Genomic DNA, 22,193 nt, shown 5'->3' with positions numbered 1-22,193 from the left:
AATGACCTCTGCTTTTTTCCTTTCAAAGCTATGACAGTAATGAATATGAAAGGGGGAGCTTTGTACACACCGGGTGTTATTTACACCTAAACACTGCAAGAGTGTGGATCGTATGTGAGGGTTTCAGTTTGGCTGAAAGCAGGAGAAAAGGGTGCTTGAGCTGCCTTAACAAACACTGCTGCACTTCTGCTGACTTTATTAACAACTCCTTTCTTAAACAGCGGTACCAAACAACAAGGTCACCTTATTGAAGGAGACGTTTTCCTCCTTCATTATATGTATGTGTGTGTATATAAATAGCTGTATGTATGTATGTATGTATGTATGTATATATATGTATGTATGTATATATATATGTTTACTGGATGGGTTACAGGATTTATGTGAAATCTCTTGGACTGCTGATAGAAGCATTCAAATTTCTGCTGTTTTGTGACCTTTAGTTAGGCAGAACACCGTGTCTTTGGTGGTGTGAACAAAACAAGGATGTTTTTAATGGCAGAGTCTCTCCTTGTGGATGATATTTACACTTTGACTTCTTGCAGGAAAACATTTTGAGATTTTTTTTTTTTTTTTCTTAAATGCAGGCAGAACCAGAGCTCTGGATAAAAACAAAACAAAACCAAACCAAACCAAACCAAACCAAACCAAACCAAACCAAACCAAACCAAACCAAACCAAACCAAACCAAACCAAACCAAACCAAACCAAACCAAACAAAAAAACCCCAAACAAACAAACCAAACCAAACCAAACCAAACCAAACCAAACCAAAACAAAACAAAACAAAACAAAACAAAACAAACAAACAAACAAAAAAACTTCCTCTGAATGATGGTGACCAATTAGTGAAACTTTTGACATCTTGATGGAGATCCTGGAGCGGGAATAGAGCTATTATGACTGGACTGTCTTGTCTGTGCTCCTATCAGCTCAGGATTGTTCCCAATCAGGTACATTGCTTTGCCTCAGCCACCCTCCAAGTAAATCACTTGCAATGAATCTTTTATTGCTTTGGGGGCTCCCTCCCCTTCCCGGTTTCAGTGCGTAAGGGCAGACCAGGGTGATGGAAGACAGGCGGGCAGGAGCGTGCTGGCTCCTCTGCGCAGTTGGGAACCGAGCCCTTACCGCAACACGGGCAGGGGGACTGCGTGGGGACGCTGCCGCGGCAGAGGAGCCCAGTTGGAGGGGGTGTCCTTAACCACAAAAGCGAGGGTCACGTCAGAGCCCCCCGACTAGCGCGGCGAGGCGCAGGCTGTACGTCTGAGACGCAGGGTGCGGCTGTGCCTGCCTGGGCCCCAGCACCGCACGGCCAGCCCCGGCCCTGCTGGGGGTGAGGGGATGAGCCCTCCGCTTCCCTCTGCCAGCCCGGCACCCGGGGGGCTGGCGCGTTTAATCTCCATCTCAGGCTTTCTTCACAGTCCTGCCCCGCAGGCCCACCCAGGGCCCGGCATCTTCGGGATGCTTAAGCGCCACTCTTGCTGCGGAAAAGCTCGGCCCTTACGGTGCCCACCGCTACCCGCCGCTGCGCACAGGCTGCCTCCAGACACGTCACGCATGGCAGTGGTGTGGCCCTGACACCCCGCTCGCCCGCGCACCCCGTTAGCTTCCCTGTGCCAAGCCTGTTTATTTGGGACCTGAGCATCTGAGCGTGCAGCACGCGGCCTATGAAGAGAATCTCCCATAGCCTAATGCACTTCCCACCCCGGGAACCTTTCACCTGATGTTCAGCACAAGTTTTTTGCTTTTCTTAATATTATCCAAATATTTTTTCGTTAGTTAATTTTTAATACAGATGTTTTATGTGCAGATCATAGTTATGTTTGTTCAAGTATGACTGCCATTTTGTTAGGTGGCAATTTTGCCTGAGTAAGGAGGCTAAAGCAGGGCTTTAAAATGCACTCCTCATAAAAAATTAAAGAGCTATTCTTTATTTACATATTTACACAACACTCAATCCATCGTGTAAAGCTTTCTCTGCCTTAAACCCAAATCTCTAGGGTGTACTCTGTGCCTGGGGAAATTGGATGGCTCAGAGATATGATAAAGAGATATCTGTCCATCCACCTATCTATCATTTTTTATACCATACTCATTACTATGGTCTCTGAGCTCCTATTACATGTATGGAGCCTTTTCCATTTTGGTACAGAGCTGGTCAGCAGAGACAGCAAACCCAGTGTTATTTTCTGAAGAGCACAAGCCTGCGGAAGGACCGGTTGCTCAGTCTGCTGTGGCCATTTGGCAGCAGCCAGTTTGTACAGAAGACAAATCCCTTTTATTATCTGCCTGGGAAGTCTGGTTTGGCTTCTGGAAGATGCAGTTCAAATGGACTATGTGCAGAGACTTAGCCTTAGGTATCAACATTGCTGCTCCCACATTCACTTCACATCACCTCAAGAGAGAGGCTACCCCTTCCCTGCCTCCCTGACAGCTGCTTACCAGGAGGGGGACTTCAGCTCTGAAAAAGCATCAAAAGACCTGGCAACCTTAACTTGGATAGACTGTCCGAGGGACTCTTCAAATTAACAGAAATAGCTGCATTTCTCATCCTCTTGCATGTAACTGGCCACTTTCAGGCCATGTCATCACACATTTGTCTCATTCTTACCCTGGGGTCCACCTGTTTCTTTGCAGAATTCACTTACTGTCTTCTGACTTGTGCTTCAACTTCAAGCTCTGGAGGATGGCGGCTTTTTATTAGGTTGTATTCAGGGCCAGGCATAGTGGGGGCCTGATCCTTGACAAGGACCTGTAGGCATTCAGGAGCCAAATATTAGTTAACACTGATCACTACTAAGAATAAAGTAACATCACCACTCTGCAGCTCGCTCCAAGGCTGACTCAATTACAGCTGCTATTGCCACTGAGTGTACCAGTGCTATTAGCCATCCTGTTGCCCATTTATTTTAATCTTTTTCCCTCCTGTGCTAGGAGGGGAAGTTTCAAATCCATCTTAGTTTGCCCACCAGCTCTGTCAGATGTACAGCAGCAGCCTGGAGCCCGCTGTGTTCCCAGGAGGGCTCCTACTGGGATGGAGCAGCACGGCCTGGGCAGAACGCTGGTCTGTGGGCTCCAGGATCTATAGGGTGGACGGATGCTCCAAACAAATACCTTCTCCTCCTTTCCCTGTTCCTGTGTCATGGGGCAGCGGAGCAGCAGGGAGAGGGGTAATTTTGTTCCTCTTTTATTGGTAAAGGGCAGAGTGCTCTGCCCCAAATCACCAGCCCGAGAACAAACATAGAGCCTAAATCTCTGACTTGTCCCTTCTCTACTGCAAACATCCCTCTCATTCAAGCATCCCTCTCATCCCAGTCTGGCTCAGACATACTGTAGTCTACTCTCAGCTTTAATTTAGAAATAGATACAGGCTTCATCAATTGGTCAGCAGGGGTGGCAGCCAGCATTCAGTTCATGAAATGTATCCAAAAGAGGAGAAGGATTGTGGTTTTGAAATAAATGTAGGGGAAAAAATTATAAATGGTAAATGAAGAGCTGGAACCCCCCTAGGCCAGACTCTGACAGGGTTTTGTGGATCATCTGTATTTAAAATTGGACGGGTTTGATCCAGACTTTCCTGTTCTTCACTCAGAGAAATCTTCTGGCACTACTACAGGCCAGCTGAGTACAGCCAGGACAAAACTCAAAAAGGGACGATTAGTTTAACTTGAAATGCTTCATGGAAATGTTTCAAGTCTGACAGGTTTGTGGTGGAAGTCTGCCCTTTTTTTCTGGTCAGCTGTTAGGACCCTGGGCATCTGGCCACAATTCTGGGATTGCTTTAAAGCTGGAGTCCTTTGCAGCCTTGAAGGACCTTATTTTAGGACTGGTGAGTGACTGGTGCTCTGAAAAGAGACCATGGGACCTAGTACAGTACTTTGAATTTTTTATTTTCTCTTCCTTTCTTATGGTTGTCTTATGGAGGCAACAAAAATTAATTTTCTAGTAATGTACAACAGAAATGCATTTTCTTTTAAAGATTAAAGACTATATTTTCAACTCTTTCCAACCAGCCTAACTCAATTGATGCTTTTGATTTATTCCAGCCTAAGGAAGAAATGGGGCAATTTAAATTTTAACTTCCTCTCCTAGGAACAATCCTTTCATTCCTGAAATCTGCAGATGAAGAATGAAACTCTAAAAAACCTGGCCATGGCTTGACTGCAGGACCCTGACAGAAGCAGTCTTGCACAGTGTGGTAAAGAGGCGATTAAAAGTTTTACTATCCGTTTTATCATCTCGGTTTTTACAATAAAGAGAGCTGTCATTGTTTTAGGATTATTTTACCTATGTCTATTCATTTTGTTTCATTGTCTTTACAAGTCTCCCTCCCATTTCTTGCTGCTTGGGTTCTGCCCTTTTCAACTCCTCACGGATGATCAGGGAAGGAAGAGCAGACTGGCCAACAAATTTGGCAGGGAGAGAATGTGAAAACTGAGCTTCCTTGCCAATCTTTTCCTTTACGTAGGAGGAATGAAAACACCATGATTTTATTTTTTCCCCTCTATTTTTATGGTGCATTTGTACCTCACAGGTACACTGGACTGTTGTTGCTTATGTGATCGACCTGTACAACAATATCCCTCACTGACCGACTGCGTGTATTTTAATGGTCTTGGAAATCCAGGCAAAAGTACAGTCAATGTACTGAGATATAGGTGGGGAAAGCAGAAGTGAAGTGGTTTTTAGTCTGGCAGTTGGAGGAAAGTGAAGGAAGAAAGGCTGGCAGTGGAGACAATGGAACAAGAGAAGGCAGGAGATGGGAAGGCAGAAAGTAGAGATGCAAGTAGATAGTAACATTTTAAAAGGCACCTTTGGGGTTTCTTAAACTGCTTTGGTAGTTTTGAAAATGTCAGTAAACAAACATTTGTACCATTAGATGCTTAAATTATTTCAAAGTTCTGTGTACTGTAGCTTTAAAAATAAGGATAATTATGTGTGAACTTTGAGGTTTTTCTTTTGTACAGACAAGAAAAGTTCTTGAAATACTCAGTCTGGGGAGAGAGTGAGGATGGTATGTTTTCCAGGTGTCATGCAAGTTCAGAAGTCTTGCAGTTTAAAAACACAACTAAATACTGAAAATCTGTTCTGGGAATATTCATTCCAATTTATTAAAGAATTAGGGTCCAGCTGTGCTTACTTTCCACAATGGTTTGCTTTTGGGACATTTTTCATTTGCTTTTCCAGCAGTTTCTGTATCAGAAACATTGTTTTAAATGTCACAGTTGTCAAATCAATGAACTAAAACAGTATCACATGGCTTAATTTGAAGAAGTAATGCACTTGGAATTTCAGATTTGGAAAAACAGGCTTCCTGATCTGTTCACTGTCCCTCAGCAGTTGAAAACAGAAAAATTGGAGTAAGGTTAAGCTATGCCCTATCCCACAGGGCTGCACAGAAGAAGGAGGAGGGGAGGACGTTTGCTTATGTGTTTAACCTGAAAGTACCTATCGGTAATGAAAGTTCAAATCCCAGCCCAAAGCTTGCGGTTTTGTCTCTCTCTGTCTACCTATCTACCTGTGTTTAATTTTGTCTCTGAAGGGTTTACCCTGAGTCCATCTAAGTTTCAATGGACTTTGATTAGAGTTTAATTAAGTCTGTATTACTGCCCACTGAAAAAAACAGGTATAACTCTCACTGATGTCAAGAGGAGTAAGGTCCTTTGCTTTAGGCTGACAATCTGATACAACTATAGAGACACCTTTTACCTGACACACTGTTTATTTATTTAGGATACTAGGAGATATTTCAAGATGGACATCCGCAAGCTGAGATACCCATAACCATGTCTACATCTGAAATCTAGGTAACCAGAGTGGAGCCATGGGTCAGGGCTGTGGAGCAGTCCTCTTCCAAAATTTTTCCCCGAATCCAGTGGCTTGCTGTCCTCTGCCTTTTCTTCTTCCCCTGCTTTCTTCACAGCCCTCCTACCCCCCAACACTTAGGTGTTAGTATAGCCCCAAAGAGCACCATAGAGCTTTCCATAGCACCAAAACGGATCGAGTCCCTCTCTAAGCTGCTTTTTTCTCCTTGTCGAGTGCTGCGTGTCAGGGATGAACCAACCAGGGGCAGCTCAGTGCGTAAGGAAGTATGGGTTGTTGAGACTGGTGGAATGCTTTCAAAAAGGAATTTTGCTTCATGTTTTTCCTCTGTGCTGTGGAGTATGGATTGAATAGGCAAAATATATAGGAAAATCAAACCACTGGATAGGATATGTTTTTCAGTTAATTTTAAAGCATCACCTTTACCCACCCCTGTGGTGCCACCTTCACTACATAAGGGAAGTATCAGCAAAGAAATTGGCTGGTTTCATCAGAAATGACTACTTTACAGCCTGCTTTTTTTTTTTTTTAATTTTATTTTTTAATTTTATTTTTTATTTTTTTCTGTTGCGTATCAAACTCTTCTCCTTCTAAGGAAAAATAAAAAATTCATGTACTGTCTAGGTGTATGTGTAGAGGAGAATAGTTTTAAAAGAATGATTTGGATTAAGATGATAAGGAGGAAGATATGCAAAAAATAACAAATGGTTTAAAAATTGCAAAGATTTGGATTTAATTTATTTATCTGCTGGCATCATAATCTTCAGTATTCGTGTTTTCAAGCTTTAGCTTGCAGTCATTACAATTAGAAATTTATGTTCAAAAAATAGCATGACTGCCAGACATCCTAGCAGATATTTGCAAGTGGAGGCTTAAGAAAAGGTAGTGACACAATACAAATATTTTTCCATTATGAGATCTTAGCGGGAGAGACTTCTTTCACTAGGGAATGTTGGGAGAACATATTTTGTTAGCAGTCATAAGCACTCTTGCTGCAGTCACAAAGTTTCTCTGCCTCACCCTAGTCAACAGCTGAGGCCCATCCACTGAAGTATGAAGTCTGTATCCCATGACGTGAAAGAAGTTAATATAGCCATTCGTCCTATCAAACTGACATATTATCAATTTACCAAATTTTCCAACTCTTGTCACCTACTTGCCCTATTGTAGTTACTTATTTATCACCTCTAATCCCTCAGCAGGAACAGTGTACCTTCAGGCCGGTACAGCATTACCATAGAACATCTCTCCTGAGCAGAAACGGTGCGGTGTGTTGCCTGTGCCATGACTTTGTTGTGCTGATACAGGTCTGCCAAACAGGGGTGGGAGCTGCTTGAGAGTTCACCCAACTCACAGGAAGACCAATCAAGCTACCAAAAAGTGGTTTTGATACATGATATGGTGGTAAATCTTCTGATTTTGAGGTAACAAACCCTCAAAAAATTGAAGTTTGGCCATCAAACACCCTTTATTTAAGTCGCATTTAGATTCTGACTTAAATCTGTAAACTCAAAATCATGCCTGTGTGACAACCCAGCCAAACCTGACTTTTCCCATTTCTCTCTGTGTCTGCAGTTTGAACATGCCTTTGATTTACAAAAACATCTCTGCAGGCTCTTCTTTTTTTTAAGCAAGCAGTGCAATTAAGGCTTGAAAGGTGGCTAATGTTCAATTAACTTTATTATATATATTTGCTGGCTTTGGAGAATGGATCACTTTACCAAAATGTGAACTGTTATGAATGTGTGTTTATGCATTGTGCATTCTTAGCCTGTCTCAAGGTAAAAGTCTTGAAGGGATTTTAGATTTCCTAAATACGTGCCAAGTGATTAGACCACAATAAATCTGAAAGTATCATAATATGCCTATTATAAATTATTTTGTTTCAAAGGAATTATTATAGTTAGTGGGTAAATATGCACCAGTGCCTTAGGGAATAACAGAAATTAAACCATGAAGTGTATATAACCTTGAAGGTCTGAGTAAAATTCAATACACCAAGAAAAGAAGGCTGAAAATCTGGTCTGACACCATCGTTACATTGCCCTATGTTTCCTTTACATGCCAAAGTTTCTGAAGTGTGTGTGATTTAGCTTGATGCAATATAAGTGCTGCCTTTAATTTGGGGTTACGACGTCACGTGTTAAAAGACAAAATGTCAGCCAGATTGGATTTTCAGCTTTGAACACACTTGAGGTTACAGTTTTAAGTCAGGTCTTAACTGTCAATCTGACAAAGGACTATTTTTTTTTTTTTTTTTTCTGTTGGCATGTTTAATTACATGAAACCAAATGCTCAAATGAGTGAGAACTGACAAAACTTTTCTCAACCTTAGAACTAGGATTGCCTTTATATCCTGCTAAATTCTAGGCTGTACCTCCTCACAAGGTAATGACTGTGGTCAAGAGTACCAGTTTCATTTGTACCTGTCAAGACATGGTGTGTAACTTTTCCTCCCTGATATGGCACGATTGTTCATGGTTTTGACACTTCTGGATTACATGGTATTTCAATTTGCAAAACAAGCTCAAGTCAGTGTAGAATACGAATGGTATTAAGCTGCGTGTTGGTAGTTCTGTCCCTTGAACTGGGATCCAGTAAGTCTTCAGTTAGAGTCAGTATGCTGGCTTTCACTGTGTGCTGGTTTGGGCTGGGATAGTTACTTTTCTACATGGTAGCTGGTATGGGGCTATGGTTGGGATTTGTGCTGGAAACAGTGTTGATAACTCCGGGATGTTTTAGTTCCTGCTGAGCAGCGCTCACACAGCGCCGAGGCCTTTTCTGCCCCTCACCCCGCCCCAGCAGCGAGCGGGCTGGGGGGGCACAAGGAGTCGGGAGGGGGCACGGCCGGGACAGCTGACCCCAACTGACCAAGGGGATATCCCACACCGTGTGATGTCGTGCTCGGCATATACAGCTGGGGGAAGAAGAAGGAAGGGGGGGGACATTCAGAGTGATGGTGTTTGTCTTCCCAAGTCACCGTTACACGTGATGGAGCCCGGCTGGCCTGGGGAGGGCTGAGCCCCCGCCTGCCCGTGGGGAGCGGTGAGTGAATTCCTTGTTTTGCTTTGCTTGTGCGTGAGGCTTTTGCTTTCCCTGTTAAACTGCCTTTATCTCAATCCATGAGTTTTCTCACTTTTACCCTTTAGATTCTCTGCCATATCCCACCAAGGGGGAATGAGTGAATGGCTGCGTGGGGCTTAGTGGCCAGCTGGGGTTAAACCATGACACACTGATGTAGTTCTTAGTAGTTGAGTAACTTAGCTGAGTAAGGTCCTTAATAAGGAGTAAGGTCTTCCCTATGTGAAGATGTCCACGGTGTACATTCAGGGTTGACAGTGAAGGTGCCACAACTAAGGCTCCTTCTTTAGGAATGGGACACAACTCCAGACTTGCCAGGCTCCTGGAAGGGTCCATGGTCTGTAACATTTTCTCCACTTTGGTTCACTAACTCTGACTTTACTAGCCTCCTGAAATTCTCTTCCCACACTTAAGACAGGCAGCCCTCTCCTTTGATGGGTATCTAGATGTTTCTTAGCAATGGGATTGAAAGACCAGTGTAAACCATTTAGTGATGCAGCTGCATTGTGATAACTTTGGACACTATCAACTGTCTGCTTTGAGACACAGATAGAGGTAAAGAGCAAATACCAAGGAGTTCCTTCACCACCAATCTATCAATAGGGAGCTGATTTCATCATTCAGACTGCCTGAAAACTCCCACACACAATGACATTGTCTCAATCCCAGAACATAAATTCAAGCTGGCTACGAGAGAGGAGACCAGTTACGGAAATTAAGAGGTTGTGCCAGCCCTCTGAAGGCACTGACCTCCAGGCCCTCAACCAGTTCTTCTGATACCTTCCAGCTGAGCCGAAAAAAACACCTGCAAACCCTGCGTACAGGAGACCATTCCGTGGCCCTTCTTCCCATGCTAGCCTCTGAAACGGAGAATAACATGGAGGGGATGAGGTACTGGTATGACAGTAACATTGCGATTCTGTCTGCAATATCTAAGCTACTGAGCGCTGATACTACATCGGTATTTGCAGTACAAGTCTTTTTCCCTGGCCTTCACCCATCTCTTTCCAAAGAGCTGGGACAACCATTTATCTATGACCTTTCTGCTTTGGCAGAGGGGAGAAAAAGGAAGGGACAATGTTATTGTCTTCTTCCAGTTGGCAAAACTCCTCTCTACCCAGGGGCCCATCAAAGCAGACCAGTCTAGCACGGGGGTCAGCATCTGCAGGCTCAGGAAAGGGAGGGAAGGAGTCCCATGGCAGGGGTCCCACCGCTTTCCCAGGCCGCCAGCACCACCTCCAGATGCTTGTCCAGCAGAAGTGAAGTCCTCCTGCAAGAATCCCAACACCTGAGTTACCACAGTGCTGCAAAACACCACTCATGATAGACTGTTGGGCTCCTGATGGATCCACACACCCTGATGCAAAATCAATGGCTCTGTGGTATTTTTAGGTGCTGACACTTGTTTATCCTTACATATCACAGCATGGACTGGAGGAATTTGCAGCAATCAGTAGAGCAGCCACCAGTCAGGGAAGGCAGTTTAAATCAAATTATAATAATATAAATTATTATATTAGTCCTTCTTATTAAAATATTGTATTATGTTGCATCATATTATATTATGTCCAAGAGACATAATGCAAGACCAAAAGTACCACGCTCTATATAGCCTTAGACAAAACATACCATTGTACATCTCCAGTGGGTGCTTCCAGAGAGCAGTCAGAGCTGCAGCACAGGACAGTAGGCACCAGTTTTCAGGGATTAATGACAAATGTACATGTAACATAAGATACAACAAGGGTGTTTTAAGAATCTCCCAGAATAAACTGTGTTTAACACAAATGCATCTATTCCCACCTTGGGCATTCGGCATATTTTTGTGTTGTGCTTGGCTTCTTTGTTATGCTGGAGGCAACCTGCTAACTATGGTGTTATCATTTTATGTTAAATTATATATGTATAGGTTTAGTATACTCATTAATTTTTTAAGATACATGATCATGAAGTATTGCAACTAGCAGAAAAAGTGTTGCCTAAATCAAATCTGTGAGGGAGGTTTGAGAATCTTCTTGATCCATTTATGTTGCAGGAGTGAACCAGATTTCAGGTGATGTTGAACTACCACAGTAAGAAAGAAGCCTCTTTCCTCTGGGTGACAGAAATAAAGCTGTAGTTGCATTATTCCTGGCACCAGACATATCTTGCTTTAAACAGAGCCACAGGGAAGAGAAGAGAGGTGCAATGGCCCCTAGTAGGCTTAAGAATGGTCTCTTTTCTGTGTAGCTGTTGATTTAAGTTCTTATTGAAGATACTTCCTTAGATTGAGAGATGAACCAGGAAGAAAGCCTTGTTTCTTAAGAAGATACTTTAATAGTTTCTCTATACTGGTCCTAAGATGAGACAGCTTTCCCATTATACACCTAGACATTGTATCTTAAGGGAAGAGCTCTGTTCTGAAAGGCCATACCTATAAATACTCTTCATTATTTTTCTATTTTGTGACCTTGTTTCCAATTTTGTGATCAGTCATCTCAACAGACATTTTGCTGGAGTGAAAGTAACTTCCTTTCTGTCCTTAAAAATTCATCTCACAACAGAGAGGTAATAAGAGGGTTTGGGTGGACATCGGGTGCTTTGTCTGACCTGGCTATAGCCGAAGGTGGACAATCTTCTGGTGTCCGCTGCTGGAGATGTTTGGATGTCTAGGGACTGGACATGCTCCTCCCACCAAACTGAGAAGGTCAGTTCAGGGCTAACGGCAACGGGTTATAAACCCGGGTGAAGACTTTCCCGCTGCAGGCGAAATCTGTGGTAAAGTCTTGGAGCATGAGCACAGAGGGGCACCAACCACCGCTGTAACTCTAGTGACTCCCTCGCCTGCACTTGTCCTAATTCAAATACCACCTGATTCATGGTGACCTTCCTGTGTCCTGAGGATGTTTAAAAGGCCCCAGACTTCTTGAGTATCTGTACCTAACAGAAGGACGAGGCAAAAAAATTTGGTATGTGGGTGAAATAAAGTTGCCTAAACATCCGTTTCTAGGGCCATTTTAGATGTTCTTGACTATTCCACCTGGCAATCAGCCACTTCTCTGGAAGGATGTGGGTCTTCTGCAGATCATATGTCATCTCTTTCAGGTTATGCAGCTATTTTGGAAATCCCACAGCATCTAAAGTAGTGCTTGAAATCTATGTTCAGGAACCCGAAATGTTCCTGTGGTGTAAGCTAATGGGAGACGCACCATTACAGGCAAAATGTTTATACGCTTCAAATTTAATACAGCCCGAAGAGCACAAAGCATCTAGCCCCCTTTTCTACTTGTGAGGGCAGGTACGTTACACAGCTTTTTAATATTTTGGCTTTTCTTATTTAATTTCTCTGAGGGGGGAGCGGGTGGTAGTACTGAGCAGCTTCGTGAGCAGGAGGCCCATTAGCAGAGGTCGTGACCCCGCAGCCCGTCCTTTCCACTGGCCTTTCTCTGCCGGCTGGTCAAAGTTTACGGGCATTTTGGGGGGCAAGGAAGGGAAGGGTGGGTGTTTTCCTTGCCATCTCAGCTGGCAGGGGCCTGTTGAAAGCTCATTTTTGACAGCAATTACAACTGTTTTGGCCTTTTTTGGCACAGGGACGGGCTGTCAGGCGAGGCCCGGGTGTTGGATTCTCGTGCCTGTTCCTGAACGAACAAAAACATGAGTGAAGACACTCTATCTGAAAGAAGAGAGCATTTGGGGAAGCACCAAAACAAACAGAAATAATTGAGGACAGGCTTGCAGAGGCCCAAACCACACGCATTGTAATTCTGTTGGCCCAACAAATGATATCTCTTCATCACCTACTCCGTCTAAATAAAGCCATCTCCCCGTGAGGACGCCCGGCCCGGGGGCTGCCCTGGCCTCCCCCCCCCCCGCTCCCCGGCGCGGCTGGCTTCCAAACCCGGCTGCTGGGGGGGGCGGGGGGCGAGGCAGGGGGGCTTCCTCCCCCCTCCCCGCCTGCCCACCGCGCCGCCCGGCCGCCAAAGGGAAGAGCCTCCGCCTTCCTGCAAACCGCCCTGCCGGCTGCCCTGCCCGCAGCTGCCTGCAACGCACCGTAACGGCGGACGCCTTTCCCCCGGCCCGCGCCGAAAGTTGGTTTTTACGCGCGTTCGCTCCCCAGCAGGCGCCTAACCCGCAGCCCCGGCTGCCGCAGGGCAGCGGCGGCCTCCCGGCCCCGGGCAGCGGGGCGGCCCCGGGCCGCGGCAGCGCCCTGAGGGGGGAGGCCGAGAGGCGGCGGGACCCGCCCGCCCCGGGCCGCCGCCACCGGGGCCCCGCGGGAACGGGCCGGGGGGGGGGGGGGGGCGGGGGCGGGGGCGCTCCCGCCGGCGGCCACACGGTGTCGCTCGCGCCGCTCGGCTGCGCGCGGCTCCCCCCCCCCCCCCACCTCCCGCTTTCTTCAGGGGGCGGTGGGGTAATGCTGGAGAGCACGGGCGGCGGGGGAAACCCTCTGTTTTGTTTTATTTTATTGTGTTTCGGTTTGTGTTGCTTTATTTTGGTTTATTCCATTTTGGTTTGTTTCCTTTTGTTTTGGTTTATTTTATCTTGGTTTATTTTATTTTGTTTTGTTTTATTTTGCTTTATTGTGTTTTGGTTTCATTTTATTTTATTTTGTTTTAATTTATTTTACTTTATTTTATTTTACCTTATTTTATTTTATTTCACTTTATTTTATTTTACTTTATATTATTTTATTTTATTTTGGTTTGATTTATTTTATTTTACTTTATTTTGTTTTGTTTTATTTTACTTTCTTTTATTTCACTTTCTTTTATTTTACTTTCTTTATTTTATTTTACTTTATTTTATTTTACTTTCTTTATTTTATTTTACTTTCTTTTATTTTATTTTACTTTCTTTTACTTTACCTTACTTTGTCTTTTATCTCATGTTTTTTTGGCTCGGTCCCCGTATCTCTCAGTCACTGTCAGAGCTTTCAGGGCTGGCTGCGTGCCCCAGGAAAGGTAAACCAAAGGATAAACGTAGGGGCTTCGCTGCTTGTGGGACAGTCACAAGGAGGGGAGAAGACACGGGCTCCTGCTGGTTAATAAAGTTTATTCATAACCTTAATTCCAGTTTATTAGCTTTAGGTATAACAAGTCGTGTGGTAATTGTGGTTGTTAAGGGAGCACCGGGCAGTTTTTTCCTAGAGGGTATCAAATTCCGTGTTATTATTATACATGCACTAAATCTCCATTAAAAGTCTTTCTGTAAATGTTTCAAGGCTATGCCAGATAGAAGGGTACTTCATCTTGGTTTCCAAACGGGGTATTATCTGTTTTAAATGCCCTGCAATAACAGTTGCCTTATTTGTCTCCCGCCAAAAAATACAGTGGCTTACGAACGCCTTGGTTTTTTGGAAGAAGAAAGACATAAATTGAACTTTCGTGACTGCTGTGTCAGTCATTAGTAACTCTGGGTTCAAATGTGCACTCTCTATAGAGCCTGGCCGCGGTCTTTCACTGCCTAGCAAAATAAGGAAACTACAGGATGGAAACTCAATGAGCCTAACTATTCTGCTTCCTTTTATTTTTTTTTTCTCCCTTTCGTATAAATCACACTCTTTTGAAGCTGCTGCTTTTCTTTCGCGGGCACAAACCCCTCATCTTTTAAAGTCTGTCTTTCAAGCCAATTGTTTCAACAGGCCACGCAACTTGCAAAAGGCAGCTCCAGCCTATCTCTATATTGTCTCCCCAGGAATGTTTGTAAGAGAAATACACGTTTGCACAATAGACGTGACTGTTCAAAGGCTGGCTAGCTAGCGAAGGAATATTTTTAACGGGATCAGTTAATGGGGTTGCTCAGCGCCTCGAAGGAAGCGATCAGGGCTCGCAGGGCAGAGCTGCTGCGGCGGGGCCCGAAGCCGGCGGCAGGCGTTGGGCGGGCTCCCAAGGATCTCGGTGGCCTTTGAATGAAGGACTCGGAGACAGATACAAGAAGTTGAAAAGTGCAAGCGGCAGCACGGAGAAATAAAATGGAGAGCGGCAGGACAGATGCAAGCGAAGAGCAGTGATGTGTGAGCCTCCGGAGGTGCTGTTTATGTTTGTGAGGAAGGTCTGTGCTATTAAGTTTCAATTTGACAGCACATTTTAACAAACATTTTAGAGAAGTATGTTTGCAGGAAGGATTGGAGATGATACCCGGTTCTTTGACTGCAGTGAAGCACCAAGTGAACCTCAGCATTTTAGGGAGATCTGGCAAACTTGAAATTGGGAATTAAAGCCGGATCAGGCACGGTTTTGTGCTGTTTTTACAAAGGCAGTGGAGTAAATGCTTTTGCTCTGTGGAATTTCTGACCTATGTGAAACCGAATCTACCTGAGTCTTGTGTGTGCTTTTCAGCCCACTTTTTGGATCCCAGAAATTCACAGTCCTTTTTAAAAAAAACCCCAATCATTCATATTTTTATTTTTAATGATAACTCATCACTAGATGTTTTAGGGTCTGATCCCATCAGTTTTCTGGCAGTGGTTTTTAACTCCTGTTGTGGAGGCCAATATTCTGCTTGTGCTTTCGAAGCCAGTACAATTACTCACTCAAGTAGGACCTAGATACATGAATCAGTATTGTAAAATGCAGCCCGGAGTCTGTAAATGGAAAACGTTAGCTCCGATAGGCAGGCTATGTGTCTGGTTTAGCTCTCAGCCCCATTAATATGTCCATTACTTAAATGAGTGAGATAACAGGCCTGCCCTAGAGTAACAACTTCCCCACTATCCCATTACAGGAGGCCTCAATGTCTTGTTATTTCCACCCCCTCCCTCCGTTCAGCAGCCTGTGCGATGCGGGATAAAGCTGCCGGTGACACAGCCACGACGTATTTCCGAGGAGCAGGATTTTCTAAATGTGTCCACTAGATAGCACAATAAACTTCCTTCTTTTCCTGTTGAAAAACTTTCACTCCCACCCAAAGAGCCATTAGCCCTTCAGTCTCAAAGTAATGGTGCTTCAGCAAAGAGATCAAAGTTTCTCAGATAAGTGTTCCTTTACACAATGTTACCGACACTCCGCTTTGTAAACAGGCTTCTTTTTTATGGTTAAGAAGGACATATAAACATGCCAAGTGAGATGGATAGACTGTCACTTTTTCTTTTTCTCTTTGTATGTTCGTGTGTGTTAACTGCTCAGTGAGTATCATGGTTGGGTTGTGCTGATACCATTGAACTGGTCTGTCTTTTGTGTAAACAGAAGAAGAAAAGAGAACTGCAAGAAGTAATGCCAAGTGCAGATTTCTTACTAGAGTCACTGCAGCTCCAGTCCCACTTTCTGCCGTCTTTGATGAGAAAACGATGACGTGTCCTCCTGAAAGAAGATGGGGATGTTACCACTCAAATCCATGTGCTTGGAAACCTGCTTTTATGGACACGTTTAGACCCAGGTTCTGCTTTAGGACCTAGGCTAGGTCTTGTAAATCCTAAAAATGAGGCTGCTGCCTCAGTTAAGGTTTTGAAACTGCCTCAGTCCCCTCTAGCTTGAAACAAAGAAGAGTGTGAGGCCCCTCCAAAGGCCTCTGGGAAAAGCTCAAGTCCCCCATTAGGGACCACAGAGACAGGCTGGACCCTGCTGTAGGGCAAGTCAGCATGTCTCCATACTGAAGGGGGGGCCAGCCAGAAACCTGGGGAAACGATGGGGAGCCTGAGAGGCGGAGGAAGATACTCCAGCTGAAGCAGTGTCAACACCTCCTCTAAAAGGTAGTGTGCAAGACGTCTTTAATTCTGCTGGAAAAGCTGAATGCAAATTTGTGTTTTGAATCTATTTAAGTGAAATAAGCAACTGAGATGCTCCCATTCTTGCTCCTTAGGAAGATGGGGGCTTGAAAATGTAGATTTGACTATTCCAACTGGAGAAAAACATGGGCTGTGGCCTCCGCTCATGTTTTGTCATCCAGGGAATTAGTCAGTACCCTCTCTTGGAGTTTGGTTAGTGTTATGCTTCATATAATTGTGTGTTCTCTGTCATGCATTACCAAACACGATATATAAGGTAAGAAAAGAGGAAAATATGAAAAAAAACCATCCCACCACCTTCCAAGTCTCCCAGGGAGTTTGTTGCCTTTCTACCCAAACTGTAAGCTCCTCAGGGCAAGGACCAAATCTGTGTGGCAGCCCTAAGCAATGCTCTTGCAGCGTGATCCCCCAGCGCATATAAGGAAGGTGCAAAGTGTCTGCTTGCATCTGCCCTTTCAAACCGGGGGCCTGAGATTTCTGAATCCCTGACTTAAGGCGGCGATGACAAGGCCCATCTTGTCTTTCACATTTCAGAGCTAACTATAGGAGTGTAATGCACATCTTTAAAAACAGGTGACACAAGGGATTTTCCACGACAACCTTTCAAACTAAAGCAGAAAACCTCTGTTCCCAGGTTGAAAACCCTCTTAATCACGATGCACAAGCTCCCTCTGACATGAACGTGCTGCAGCTCTACTAATTAGACGCCCCTGAGGGCTATGGTTGCTGTAGTGGCACCTAGAAACGCAGCCATGGATTTGGGCCTCGACCCCCTCTCCGCTTCAGAGATGCAGGCAAAACCAAACTGAACCAAAAGATGAGGGAGAAACAGTGAATACAGACAGACCTTTTCCTTTGCCTTACCTTGCGGAGCCCAAGGTAAAAGTGAGATGGGAATAGGCAGTGGGCCTGGCTCAGCAGTGGCCTCGTCACTGCGCTGGTCTTGCAGCCACCCCAGCAGGGAGATGTGGCGGAGAGCGCTGGAGCGATCCGCAGGCGGCTGTGGGGAAACCCACCCGGGAGGGTCGTGCAAGTGTTAATTAAGATGCCTGTTTATAACACAGCTTTGCTTACTTTTCTGTGTTCTTCAAGGAAAAGATCTGCCTATTTCCCTCAAGTAGGAGGAATGGTGGTATAGCCGGTCTAGCCAAATGTCTCCTACAAACCTGTTTTCTCCTTTTCTTTTTCCTGCCCTTTTGCACACATAGGCAAGACTATCTCGGATCTCATCTTTTAAGTGCTACAACTGGTCCATTAAATAACTTCTCATGAACATTTTTTCAACTCCAAGGAGTAGAGTTGCTGAGTGAGAGAGGCATGAGCCGGGCTCTCACTGCTGGGACTTCCTCCAGACCAGCTTGCAGTCTTAAGAAAAATGAGTTGGATGGTCTCAGCTCTGTCCCCAATGAGCAGCAGCAGTAGATCACTTTGCAAAAATGAGCCACGCGTAATTTGGCACCATTGACAGAAGACTCACTCGCAGCAGCTCAGGGCCTTGCAGGCTTGAGATAATGTGCTGCTAAAATCACCTCTTGACCCTAACCCAGGAGGTTCCTCCAGGTCACAAGGGAGGAGGGGGGTAGCAGGCCACTGTGAGATACCTTGATAAATGTATAAGGCCCTACAAGTCAAGCCTGGCACGCCTGCATCAGTGTGAGCCGCTCTGTTTATCACAGTAAGAAGAATATGTTTCCTGAGTTGTGTTAGAGGACTCCAGACTTCTCATTTAAGCTGTCTCCTCCTTTTTCCCCTCTGCTGTAGCGAGCCCACCGTAGTGAACTGGTGGCCCTGACGGAGTGCAGAAGCAGGCTGCATGCATCTCCTTGTGATGGAGCTGGCAGAGAAAATCGGACACTGGGACAAACAACCATAAATCAGGACTGTCCTGATTAAATCAGGCATGGCTGGCAAGTAAGTTATTAGCCGCCTGTGAAACTAATTGTGATACTGATACACTCAATTTTGCTGTGTCTTTCAAACACCGGTTGTGATGGGAAACAGCTGTTAGAACCCGAAAAAAAAAAAAAAAAGAAAGGGAGAGAGAGAAAGAAAAAAAAAAAAAGAGCGCGCGCTTACGATTCAGAACCATAATAAAGTCTGTCTTCTCTATTCCCTTGCACAAAAGCTCTTAGATTCTTCTATTCTCCTCTAGACAATTACTCCCAGCAGGCAGGGTCACTCAGGATGAGCACACTATTGCATTTAAAGTTCATCTACTGAAGGGGGGGAAAAAAGCAGAGAAAGGAGTAAAAAAAAAAAAAAAAAAAATCTTCCCATTAATGTGTGAAAAAATGGCAGGTTTAAAATGGGTTAGAAATTCAGGTTAAAGCAAAAAAAAAAAAAATTGCCACATGACATCAGTAGGAGGAAAGATTTTGTTCAGCAGTATTGTTTGACTGAACACTTCCTTCACAATAACACTAGTGCCAGGATATAAAAGCCAGTGTTTATTTGATGCCTGGACTGAGCAACTGTTATGAGAGCAGTTAGCATAGAAAAAAGGGGATGTTTTGAAATATGTCAAAAGGAGAAAGGGTCTGATCCTGCTCTGGTGGAAGGGCTGTGCCGGAGTCAGCAACGTGGCCCCCTGCGCGGGCTGCGGTGAGCAGAGTGCAATTCGGACAGTTAAAACCAACTGCTGTCAGGAATTTGCTTCCCTCCAGCCAAGGGCAGGTAGTTAGCAGTGCTGTGGTAGTTGTAATGGCTGAAGGGTAGGAGCCGAGCAGGGTTTGTGGAGAGATAGTCACTGGACTGAGAAACATAGCTCAAAACCCAGGCAGGGTTTTGAGTGTACAGGCACTTCTTCAGGTCCGAAAAGGAAGCAGCAAAGCCTAACTTGCAGTCTGTTGCTCGCCTCAGTCCTGTTGAAGAATTTTGAGCCCCAAACTCCGTTTTTTTTTGTGGAAATAGGCTAATATAAATGATTACCTCTCTTTGTACATTTCTGATTGCCAGGATGACTACACATACGTGAAAAACTTCCCTCTACACGGTACAGAACATACCTGAATATGCAGTATGTGGAATTTGAAGATACTTCCCTGTGGGAATATTTATTATAATATAATAAATATATTTATATTAATATAGGAATAAATTACATAAGAAATATTAATAAATATAATAAATATTATATTATGGTGATTTTATGCCTTCTGGTGAAGTCACTGCAATGGGCCACTGTTGGAAGTTAGACTCTTCCAGCACTTGCTTTGAGTCCCTGTAGCTCCAAATACTTTATACCTCTTGTTTTATTCTTTTGCCACTTTTCCTTCTCATCTTGTATATATCTAGTCTGTCTTTCTATTGATACTCTTTTTTTTTTTTAAGTTATATTTTAGCTATAAGGGTGGAGAGAAAACGACATGCATTAGCTAATAACAGTATGACTGCACCATGAGTTTGGGAGAGAGAGATGGAAGGAAAAAACAAATCACTCACATTTCAGGAATCTAACCCCATCCTCTCAGCTTCCACAGTAATATCTCTGGCTTCCTGTTTGCAAACCAGAAATGTTTATTTACAATGTCTTTCAAGACAGCTTTTCAATGTATAATGCTCGTGTCATTACATAATGGGTCATAAATGATGTTGGTTGTCTTAGAAAAAAACAAAGTCATCAAATATTTTTTTGTTTTTTGTTTGCTTTTTGTGGCAGGATTCAGAGTCGGCTGCAGTTGAGAAGTCTGAAGGTAAATCATCATCTTTCCAGTAATTCCAGCTCTGGTGTGTTCAGTCTGTCAGGAGTTTATGAGTGAGGTGATCATGATGCTGAAAATTTTGGTTGTATTTTTTTCTCAGTGGCCCTGTTGTTCCAGGCAGCCTATCAGCTGTGTGCCTGAGGAGAGCCAGGCAAAGGCTTGCTTGTCCATGGTTTTGTGAACAGAAGTGGAACACTATGATACAAATACAAAAATCCTGACTGTGAGCATGTAAGTCCCCTGAAGCTGGTGGTGAAGCTGCTGTTCTTACCTCTGAACAAATCAATTCCTAGCTCTAAAAATAAGTGAATTAGAAAAGAAGTAGATCTACCATTTATAAAATAAATGTGTTTATTTGGTAAACACTGTATCCTGTGTATGAACTTCATCGATATCAGGTCTACCTAAATTATTTTTATGCTTATTAGGGAAAAGGCAAAAGGATTTTGCATATTTTTACTAAATCAGAAAACCTTTTTATTCTCTTTGTTGGAATAATGGCAGATAAACCACTACCAGGATAAAAGGCAAACAGGTTGAACAAAGTATGTCCATACAAAAGATAAGCAAAAAACTCCCACTTTCCTCCTCATTTGGGGGGGGTGGGGGGGTGGGGAGGGCACTGAGAGACATTTCTGGACTGCCTGAAATAGATGAGCCTCCTGGATTACTGATGTAATTCCACTAATGTCAGCGAAGCTCCATCTCCCGTACATACCACCTACTGAGCTTACAGGTACCTACACAGGAAGAGGGGGGATCTCATGCCTAATTCTTACCAGCACCAGAGGTTATTTGCTGTGGTCCTCTGGCATTAAGGCACAGCAGGGTGTCGGTGAGCACCCGATAAAATTTCCAGCCACACACAAGGAAATGCAGGACTAATAAAATGTTCTTTTAGTGAATTGCATAGACCAAAGGCTTCATCTTCCCCTCCGAGGAAATATTCAGCTGTCACAAGTAATATAGCTGAGAAAGTTTTCAGTTACTATGCAAGGTCAGATTACCTGCATCTTTCATTATCTAGGTGGGTGATGAAAAGTTGTTGAGATCTATCAAAATCAAGGCCTCAGTTTAGCAAGGTGGCTAAGCAGGTAGCTGATTTTGCTGGGACTCTCCCTGCGCATTAAACCAGCCGTGTGCTTTAGCAGGCTGCTGAATGGGAAACTGAATTTCAGAAGAGTTCTCAGATGCCGTCTTGGAAACTAGATACCCACACTTGCAACAGGAAATCATAAATTATGCCAATATTATGCACAGGAGTGGTGTGTGTGTGAAAGGAGAAAATAAATGTGCATAGAGGAACAGTAGGAGTGAATGCTCTTTTGCAGTACACCATGCATTTTGCACGTGTAGATTGTATTTGTGTACTGTCTGAAGAAGCCTTCAGAGATGTACATCGCATGAAGCCACTACCCATCCTTTATACTGAATTTTTATTACATAACTCCTACTGTGTTAGCAAAAAAAAACCCAAATAAATCTAAAAGTACCAGCCCTGACATGAGTTCCAAACACAGTTCTCATTTCAGGATCCTGGCATGCACTTGTAAAACATTTAAATACCTACTGGTGGATAAGAAAATCAATTTACTTGTGAGGTGACTAAGTAACAAAACATATTAGAATTGATGTTACAATTAGGAAAAAAAGAAATAAATTGTTTTTCTGCTCATTAATATTTGGATAAATATTTATGAATGTATAAGACGAGCAACCACTGCCAACACTAGATCTTTATTATGCCAGGCATAGGAATAATTCAAGCATTTAGGCAGCTGCAGGTTGAACTTAGCCCCACTGGCTGTTCAGCTGAATTCGATCTGGCCTCAGGAAGACTTTGCTTTGGAGGCAACTCAGGTTATGTGGTTTCTGTGTGTTTTTTGTTT

The 22,193-nt window shown here is 44.0% G+C and overlaps 1 long non-coding RNA gene across 1 annotated transcript; it reads left to right on the top strand.

Annotated features, from left to right (window-relative positions):
- Positions 1–16,503: 16,503 nt before the first annotated feature.
- LOC116965797 lies at positions 16,504–20,539 on the top strand. Its single transcript, XR_004409659.2, has 4 exons — positions 16,504–16,567; positions 18,365–18,514; positions 20,262–20,295; positions 20,405–20,539. It is a non-coding gene; the product is annotated as an uncharacterized LOC116965797 (long non-coding RNA).
- Positions 20,540–22,193: the final 1,654 nt, after the last annotated feature.

This window comes from Tyto alba, unplaced genomic scaffold, assembly GCF_018691265.1.
Source record: "Tyto alba isolate M040663 unplaced genomic scaffold, T.alba_DEE_v4.0 Super-Scaffold_27, whole genome shotgun sequence".
NCBI classification, from domain to species: domain Eukaryota; kingdom Metazoa; phylum Chordata; class Aves; order Strigiformes; family Tytonidae; genus Tyto; species Tyto alba.
Note: the sequence above shows the minus strand (reverse complement) of the source record. Positions and strands in the feature narration are given on the sequence as shown.